The sequence below is a fragment of the Triplophysa rosa genome, unplaced genomic scaffold (assembly GCF_024868665.1).
Source record: "Triplophysa rosa unplaced genomic scaffold, Trosa_1v2 scaffold9_ERROPOS8398105, whole genome shotgun sequence".
Taxonomy (NCBI): domain Eukaryota; kingdom Metazoa; phylum Chordata; class Actinopteri; order Cypriniformes; family Nemacheilidae; genus Triplophysa; species Triplophysa rosa.
The window spans coordinates 17,641-28,198 of record NW_026634978.1 but is presented as its reverse complement, the minus strand read 5'-3'; the positions used below and the strand labels follow the sequence as shown (position 1 = coordinate 28,198).

Sequence of the window (10,558 nt, the reverse complement as noted above, 5' to 3'; positions counted from 1 at the left end):
CTCTCCCAAATGAGCTGGCTGTGCGGGGATGGAGTCGCCACTCCCCGCGAGGCGTCGACTGATGAGAGAGCGCATCGGCTGTCTGGTTCAGGACGCCTGGGATGTGTGTGGCTCGCAGGGAACTGATCACCTGCTGACTCCAGAGGAGGAGGCGCCGGGCGAGTCATGTTTAGCTGCTGTGAGCGAATCCAATGATATACGCCACAGCAGCTGTGCTGTCCGACAGGACCAGCACGTGCCTGCCCTGCACGAGAGGTAGTAGCCTCCTCAATGCAAGTAGCACAACCAACAACTCTAGGCAGTTGAAATGCCAATGCAGGCAGGGGGCCCGTCCACCGCCCCGACACTGCTTGCCCGTTTGCACACGGCACCCCAACCCCAAGAAGGTCATGGAGACCAGGGGGTTAGGGTGTGTCGGCAGAAAGCGTGTGACCATACGCCTGCTGCCGGTGTGCCACGCTCTCCAAGGAACTTGACTCTGTAGCCAGTGTTGGAGCAGTCGTATGTGCATTGACCCGAGGGGGACCACCCCCACCGAGGATGCCACCCAGGAGCCTCTGAAATTGTTTCAGGGGGACCGCTGACTGTCTGAAAGCTTCAGGCAGTTCAAAACTGATCGGGTGCGCTCTGTAGTCAGTTGCCTCTGGGAAGCCGCGTGGGCTTCCTTAGGGAAGGAGGGCGGCTTCCACGACCTTCGTAAAGATTCGTGGAGACAGGGACAGACTGAAGGGGAGGACCCTGTACTGATATGCCCGTCCCTCGAACACGAACCGTCGGAACGGCCGATGTCGAGGGAGGACGAGACATGAAGTACGCGTCCTGAGTCCCGTAGGAACACAGCCACCCGTGACGCAACGTCTGAATCGTCACCGCCCGCTGTGCGGGCAGGACGTATCCACAACGTCTGCCCCAGCGTACTGGAAGCAGGCATTGTGTCCGTCCCCCTCCTCGATGAGTGTGTTGCACCCGATTGAGGAATAAAGACGGCGGACCATCTCCTGGGGAATGGTTAGACGAGCGAGACGAGGTGTGAACGGTCCGTGAGCCCGTGCCTGGCGGATTATCGCTCACAGTAATCCTCATATCACCCTCGCTGCTTGCCGCTGCTTGCCTTCCTGCCGCCACGGAATGGGGAGCAAACGAGGTGGTGGCTGAGTCCCGTGGGAACACAGCCACCTGTGACGCAACGACTGAATCGTCACCTGCCCCAGCGAACTGGAAGCAGGCATTGTGTCCGTCCCCCTCCTCGATGAGTGTGTTGCACCCATGAGAACAGCGGGACAAGTCACGCTGGAGAAATTTGCTCTTTTAGAAAAGGAAATTTGCTCAAACACCTCCGGAACTGCCGAGACGCCCAGGGGAGAGTCACTGCAGGAAGGGACCGTCCGCTGTCCACGTCGTAGATTCCAGCAGAAAGAATGATCACCAAGATCGTAGAGAAGCTCATCAGAAGGCTCTGAAGAACAAAAGGTGAATGAATGAGCACGCCGGCTTCCCTCTTATACCCGGACATCCGGGGAGGAGCCCGGCATGCAAATTTTATTCGCCAATTTTCATTGGCCTTTTCTAAATACTCAGAAGATGATAGGTTCTCAAGACAAACCCCATTCTGTCGGTTCGACACAACTTCGAGAGACCGACAGAAAGGGAACCAAACTTAGACCCCAATGAACTAGGAAACTATAGACCGATTTCAAATCTCCCTTACCTGTCTAAAATACTAGAAAAAGTAGTGTCCACTCAGTTGTGCTCTTTCTTACAAAATAATTACATACATGAAAAATTTCAGTCAGGCTTTAGACCGCATCATAGTACTGAAACTGCGCTCGTTAAAATTACAAATGACCTGCTTATAGCATCAGATAAAGGTAACATCTCACTCCTAGTCCTGCTCGACCTTAGTGCTGCGTTCGATACTGTAGACCATAAGATACTTCTAGATCGCTTACACAATTATACCGGTATGCAGGGACATGCACTACAATAGTTCAGATCTTACTTATCAGACAGACATCAATTTGTCCATTTAAATGGGGAATCATCAAATCTAATGCAAGTAAATTATGGATTGCCTCAGGGATCGGTTTTAGGACCCTAGCTATTCTCCATATACATGCTGCCCCTTGGAAACATTATTAGAAAACATGGAATTAGCTTCCACTGTTATGCAGATGATACTCAGCTGTATATCTCATCAAGACCAGATGATTCCTTCCAGCTATCCAAATTGGCAGAGTGCATCGACGATATAAAGCATTGGATGACTTGTAATTTCCTTCTTTTAAATTCTAATAAAACAGAAATATTACTTATCGGACCAAAGACACGGGAGCAGAATATTTCGGATTATGACCTGCAAATTGAAGGCTGCACTGTTACTCCAACAAATACAGTTAAAGACCTAGGCGTTATATTAGACAGCAACCTGTCATTTAAAAATCACATCTCAAATGTCACAAAAACAGCCTTCTTCCACCTTAGAAATATTGCCAAATTACAAAATATTTTATGTGTGGCTGATGCAGAAAAGCTTATTCATGCATTTGTGACATCAAGACTTTACTACTGTAATGCACTACTTAGTGGTTGTCCTGCATCATCAATAAACAAACTACAGTTAGTTCAGAATGCAGCTGCCAGAGTTCTAACCAGGTCCAAAAATGATAATTGATAACACCTAGAATAACTAAATCCACCAAAGGGGGTAGAGCTTTCTTATACGTAGCACCTAAATTCTGGAATAGCCTTCCCGATACTATTCGAGGGTCAGACACACTCTCCCAATTTAAATCTAGCAAAGCATTCACTTAATGTAAAATATGCTAAATAAACCACCGGGAGACTGCATGTATTAGATATTATTTACTAGAATAGACTATGCACACATTGCGCCACCGATGCTGAAACGATTTATCGTGCAGCCCTATGCTGTGCCTTTCTGAATTATGTTTTGTAAATGTATTATTATTGAGATCATTTTGCAAAACAAAGGGAAATCTGAAGGTGGCCAATACAACCAGCACAGATTCGGCTACATAAGGAGTTTAAAATATCATCTTATTGTGTTGTTTAGTGCCACAATCGACAGAATACAGTCTACAATTTTATATTTTAACACATACCTGCTGCCATGGCCAAACAAAAACACTGACGACAGCTCTAAACACAATAAAATGAGCAGACTGAACAGAAACGATAATCAAAAATGCTTGCTTTTCACTTCTTAACACTTAAGATAAAAAAACTACTGTCTTTTGTTGGTGTAAATTATGATTTGGGTATGTGTCTAAAAATATCTCACGTATGCCCAAATCAGAAACTGGGGAACAAGATTATTTTTCACGTAAAGTTAGCTTTAACTTTAAAACGCATAGGGTATGCTAGCTAACTTTGTTAGTTATACAACTAGCAGTTAACTATCGGCCAGAAACTAAACATAAAGGAAACAATACAATACAAAAAATACAAATACAAAAATACAAATACAAAAAATCATTGAGGCAATTTTTGTTGCCTCGAAGCCTCGTTTAATCCATTTAACTACAGTACACACGGAGTACTGTGTTTTACTTAGTTTTATATAGTCTATTTTGCAAGTGAAACTTGTTTTCCGGCTGCATTGAGTCCACCAAACTAGATGCGGACTAGTGGATGCCGAATCTTGTTATTTACTCGTGCCATCTGTCTGTTCTGCGTGTCTGCGTGAATGAACTGCACAGTTTAACGTGCTACACGCGTGATGCTCATAAATTTGTCTGCGTCTGCGCTGAATGAGGACATGAACTTCACCTCCAGAGTTGCTCTGAGAGTTTATTTCACGAACATGTTATTGTTTGAGTGAAGAAACAGACATGCTAAAAAATAAGCGTCTTCCGACAACCTGCCAAAATAAAAGTCATAGTTTTCAAGTTTTAAAAGTTTTCAAGGCTGAGGTATGATCACAAGAAAGAAAATGTTTTGTAACTTTTGTTCTAGAGCAGGCAAAGAAATATTGGGAAAGACAGATTTCATTATAGGAACTAACCATTTCAAAAAGACCATGAGAAAACATGACGATAGTAACAAACATAAAAATGTACACCACAGGCGCAGCCTATATGATACAACAGTCTTGATGTGAGCAAAATGTATGAGAGGGGAGACGTACACACGATATGATTTGAGTGATTTTAAATTTTAAGTTCAAAAATCTGGAGCCCGTTTTCCCCCCTATGGAAGCCAATCGTTCCTTAATTGATTTTTGTCTGGAGCCCTGTAAAGGAAATAGCGTTTTAATCTGAACTGCATCTGAACTGACTTAAAGTAACTAAACTAAAAGTAACTGTGACTAAATCAATGTAATCAAATGTACTGTATCATCTGTTTTATAGGCCATTTTCTTTCCTTATTATCTTTCTTGTTTTGCACATCTCCTAAAGCCAGTGCACAAAACGTATATGGGTCAATGACGTGACGCTCATTTTTTTGTGTCCCTGTGATTAATTACATTTAAAAGGGTTCAAATTTCAAAATAAATTTGCAAATTACTTTCATACATTCTCTTTTCTGAGGACCAAGTCACCAAGTGTAAAATTCTGGTTTTAATTAATTTTGAGAGAATAATTGGGGAATGATTGCAGAAATGTAAACCATGAAAACTTGATACCAAAAAAATCTTGTTTAAAAAAGGTGAAATTCTCACTAAAACACCATATCAGATAGCTTAGCATAATCAAACATTATTTAATAGCGAATTCAAGTAAATGGAACCCCATTGTTCTAAATATTGTAATTAATTTGGGGAATCATGTGAGTCAAGTCAAATTCATGAAATGTCATAGTGGTGTAACCACCATTCAAGGAGCAATTTTGTTAATATTGTGCAAAAAGATGTGACAGGAAGTGAAATCACAGAAAAGAACCCCTGGTGACGCTAACTACTGCATGCAAAGGTTAGAAAGTCTTTTTAAAAAGTGAGACGTTGCTATTTTTAGGGTGTGGTCAGGTATTCCTAGGTATACATGTCACATGGTATGACCCCAGGAATATACTGAAAATTCATCATTATTATAAAAATGAGTAATACATTTAAAAATTTCATTTGAAATGGGTCAATATATCACTATAAAGTGTCTTTGAGACTTCAATAAAAAAAATTCCATTTAATTTCATATTTGTAGTATTAAGGAGACCTTAGGCTGTTAGAAATATATGTAGGTTTTTATTATTTAACTGCAAGCAAAACATTTGAATTTCTGAAAAGTTTTTATATTAATTAATATTTTACTATGACAGGGTAAACTTGTTTAGCTTGACAACATCCAACTACAAACACAATATGATAAAAAATTGGGAAATATAAATGTAGATATTTATTAAGGCAAAATGCTTAATATTATCATTGAAACATTTTATCAAATAACTTGTTGAGAACAAACTATTATAAAACTATTTTAATTGTATGTCATTTATTCACTTATTACACTCCATGAAGTTCACTGAACAGTGTGTGGGACATGCTAAATTCACATACATCGAATAAAAAAAGGCATAAAATTTGAAAAAATGTTACAAGATTCTTCTTATTAGTTTTGTGTGTATAAATATTTGGGCAATTATAATAAAATCTCAAAATGCTAATTAAATATGTAAAATAAAATAAACTGCTATTTGGAACTATTTTCAAGTGTTTAATATTATATTTTTTGAGAAAGTGGTGCTTTAGTCACAAAATTAAAGGGATAGTTAATCCAAAAATGAAAATTATGTCAGCATTTACACACGCTCATGTAATTTTATACCTGTATAAATTACTTTATACAAAGAAAAGATATTTTGGACATACAAAAAAACATTTTAAAGTTTAAGCTATATCTGTTCCATCAGCTAAGACAACAAATTCACGTGTATTGCGCTGCCCACGGGGAAGCTTATACGGCGACAGTATTTACGACACTAGTAACAGACAATTGCGCTTATCAACCACACAGGGGAACCCGTTAGCAAATGTTCCATATTGTTGCTCTAAACCAGTGGTCACCAACCTTTTTGAGCCTAAGATCCCCGACGTCAGAATTGTTGAAATGCAAGATCTACCATTCAAAAAGTTGAAAATAAAAACAGCCCAGATTGAACCTCCTGCTTGAGGCCTTTTATTTAGTCTATAATTGTGGGTCTATTTGAATTACCTGAAATTCTTTGTTCCACTTTTCAGATGCAACTAAGCAAACTCTGTAACATGTAGAGTTGCCACTTTCAGTGTGCCATAATGAGGTGAAAAACACTAATTCAAACACCAGTTCAAGGACTTTAATTCATACATGACAGCTTGACATTAAAACGAGGTTTAGAATAAGTTTAACAAGACCCTAATTATTTAGGTATTTACTGTATAAAGATTTGTTCTTTATGATGCATTTATTTAGTTTACTTTTATTAAGTAAATACATCATATAGATGGAAATGTTATAAATAGGCCCTAATAATAACAACAACGTTAATTATTTATTTTAAATCATTTATCTATTTACTTTTACCCGTCTAATAATGTCTTGGTAATAAGTATCTGTTTCATAAAATAGCTAAAGGTAGTAGTATGGAATGGGCTATCATATTAGGCTAATTGAAAACATAAATAGGATGTCATCTCCCGCATGAGATAGTACTGGTGCAGTTTACCATCACTGACAGACCCGCGGATCATTCACTATTACAACTTTGTGAATAGACCGATGTTGTCTTTCAGACAAACTCAACATTAAAATGCACCGCTTTCTCACCATATCCCGTTGCTCACACTCGTAAGTTACATTCGCTGAAGACAGAGAGCCGCGACTCCAGATACGCGGACAGTATGAAACCGCGGCGCTTGCTTGCGCATCCAGTGTAAAAGCACAAAAACGCCAACGAACAAGTGACATTTTTATGTCATATGAATAAACTGTTTTTAAGCGTAATGCACCGCAACAGTATAGTGACCTCCAAGTGACAGTTACGCCAGTGCATGCGCGAGTCTCATTTTGCGTTTGATCACTGACCACCGACATTAGAAACACTGAAGAGCGATCACGCGCAGTCGCGCATCACAATGAAATGTGATTAATGATAACGGTCGCATTAAAAACTCATGCAGGCCAGGGAATCATTATTTATACAGCCGTGAAAAGATTAATGCAGAACTTAGAAACATACAACCACTGAATGAAGAGAAACAGAGATGCGCTTGCAAAACTGGACATTGATCAGGCACAATATATTTGTCTCTCCATTTTCCTATTAGCCTACTTTCGGGGATCGACAAGTAACGTCTCAAAGATGGGTTGGCGACCACTGCTCTAAACAAACGCATCGAATTCAATTGAACCACTATGATCAGATGGACCATTTTAACAATGTCTTTAGTACTTTTCTGGACCTTGTCAAAAAGGATCACCGTTATATTTATGAGGAGGCCTGGAAAGCTCTCGGATGTTATAAAAATATATTTATTTCTGTTCCGAATTCACTGGGAGGTCTTAAAACGTGTAGAACGTCATGTGGGTGAGTAAAAAACGACAATATTTTGATTTTTGGGTGAACTATTCCCTTTAACGTAATTTGTCAATTACCTGCCTATTCATGTGATGAACTGCACTTTGCATATTATTTTAATGATGACAACTGTTTGGCCTGTGCTACAAAACTTTAAACCTCTGCAGCACCAGTACTATGTGCAAAAAAGTTGCCTTTGTTCTATAACAATCACTGAGAGTATAACCAAACTCAGGCGGCCGCAGGGGACACTAGGTAAAACGCTTAGAAACAAACTTGACCAATCATAATCTGCAACATAAAATGTACCACGCTAACCACTCCATTGCCATAGCTACTACAGTTATTATTGCTACTGTAAAAATATCGTAATGTAAACCAATGTTGGATCTGCTTTAAACAGTGTTTAAACTACTGAATAATAAATAGCATTACTTTGCAGTATTTTGACTTTATCTATGGCATCAACCACGGTCATTAGTAAGAAATCGGAATAGTTGTTGTCTTCATAATCATTAGACGAAAACAATAAAACACTAGCCTGCTCCTAACATGGTTTTTTATCTATATACCATGGTAAAAAAGGTGTCTCGGGATATGCACACACATGCATCATGTGATATTACAATACCACTGAATTTTAGTAACTTGGACTAGTTGTAAACATGAATAAGATCATCATTTGTTAAATACCATTGATTGGAAGCATCTGATGCTTATATTTAAACTGCTTCTCAAGCTTTGATGACAATCAGTCGAAATTGAAAGTCAGATTATAAAACACATTTAAAATCATACAATGAAACGCATTAGATGTGCTGTTGCTATGATACTCGTCTGTCTCGAAACAGGGATGGAGCTCATAGCAAGTAGCAACAACACACAGATGATGATGATGATGATGATGATGATGATGTTCTTACCAGTACACATTTTCATTATCCCCATCCTCGTTTCATTAACTGCACGCACACTTTCATATAGCAGGACATATATTAACCCGAGCTCATGAATGTCTGTTTTTATTATCCCATGACAACAGCAGACAGAGCGGTCAGACCAGATGCATCACACACTGAAGCGCGCGCGGCTCTAACATCCATTAAAGCGTCTGACGTGAGGGCGTGTCTTTTCTATTTGTTTTCATGAAGCTGCGGGTCACAGGCGCCCTCTTCTGGTTGAAAGATGACAGTGAGAAAGGCCGAATAGACCGATTAAACCTCACCTTGACGATCGATGTTATCCACACATTTGTCCTACTTGTTTTATAATTTATATTACAAAACAAAATTAAAAGAAGAAAAATGTTTTATTATGCATGACTTTCATCAAATAACAATGAAAAAAAACCCAACAACAACAAGGAAGAAACTGCCTGCAAGAGAACGGGGGAATTCCAGAAAGTGAAGAAACACTGATTTGTAGAGGATGTTTTCAGTTGAGAAAACCAGACAAACTCAACCTGGGGCCTGTACCATGAAGCCGGGTTAGGTGGCTAGCCAGGCAAGTTTAGGATTAGTTTGCACCAACCCTGGGTTTTAGGTACCATGAAAGTAACTCAGCTTTAATCGGTGTTCATCGCCATGGTAATTTACACTGCAGGGCTGACCTGCAGGTTATGATCTAGATTAGAGATCTCACACTGAAAGTGAACCAATCAATGTCGAGCAAATTTACATATAAGTGACGCAACTAACTCACAGTGCTTGTTTCAATGGCTAGTTTTTTTAAATAAGGTTTAATAAAATAAAAATACTTATGGAATGATTTTGCAGACTAAATTAAAAAGGTATTGCAAACTGCACTTACAAATGCGTTTTCTATTTGTTCGTGTCAAAATTGTGACATAATTCAAACGCAAATGCAAACCGTTTTCATTTGCATTTACGTGAAAGTACAATGTCTGCCAAATTTCGAAAAGTAAAAGCAAAGTCTATTTGCAAATGAATTACCTCTGTCTTACGAGTTACGACCCTGCCATATTTAAATCGCAACAGCAATTCCACATATGCTATTTCACTTCTTCTGGCGTTGCATATTAAGCCTGCCAAAACTCAAATGAAATCGCAAATCCCTTTGCATTTGCATTTCCCCTGACTTGTACAGAAACCTGTCAATCAATGGCGGGGGTGGGCTTATGCAACGGGGCGTGTTTGTATCGGGAAGTGACATCATTCACTGTCGACTGGAACTTAAGTAGATACCTTGAGATATCAATAATAATTTAAACAAGAGCTGCAAGCAGCACCACGGGGCAAGCGCAGAGCCAAGAGAGCAAAAAAACTGAATAAATGGAACTTATCTGAAAAACGGCCAGTTTAGGAAGAACAGGCAAGAATGAAGCACAGACTCTACACAAAAACACTCAACACGCTCCACACTGGATTCGAACTCACAACCTCAAAGACTCGAGGCCACCGGCCCGGTTGTAGTGCACAAAACGTTACTCAGAATAGTTCAATATGAGAACGCTAGGTGGCTCTGTCTTTTAACGTAGCAGGCACGTTCGGGACACTAATTCAATAATACTTAAAAAATTAAATGGCGATACGTCACGAGTTTTAAAAGCTATCACAATTTATGACAAATTTCAAAATGGCGGACAGGCGATCTTCCAATCGTGACCAATCCGGCATGACCCAAGGAATCCGTAGACGCCGAGATCACGAATTTCTGACAAACATTTCAAAAGTTACGAGCAGAAATAGCCATTTTTTAAATCTCGTGACCCATAGGTGGCTCTGTTCCCCATTTTGTCAAGGACCCCCAGTTCTAGGTGTCGATGAAGCGCACAAAGTCTCGTACAAATAGATTGAAGAATGGCCGAGATACAGCCTCCAATACATTTTTGGGTTGAAATTTTGTGACCTCATAACTTTTGAACAACGACAAAAATCGCAATTCTTTTGGGTCACGTCTGTGCAGCTCAATCCAAAGATAGTCTGAGCCAATTTTCATGACAATCGGTAACAATTTCTAGGACTAGAAGCGAAAAAACTCCATACTGTGCTTTTCAAGATGGCCGCTACTGTAATGGGTGGAGTCTTAA

The 10,558-nt window shown here is 39.7% G+C and overlaps 1 protein-coding gene across 1 annotated transcript in view; it reads right to left on the bottom strand.

The window, feature by feature from the left end:
- The window catches only part of LOC130551361 (testis-expressed protein 2-like), a 40,447-nt gene extending 31,821 nt beyond the window's left edge, over nt 1-8,626 (bottom strand). The window contains exon 1 of the mRNA XM_057328934.1: nt 8,433-8,626. The gene's annotated coding sequence lies outside the window, so the exon portion shown is untranslated. The remainder of the gene's footprint in view (nt 1-8,432) is intronic.
- Between the last annotated feature and the right edge of the window lie 1,932 nt (nt 8,627-10,558).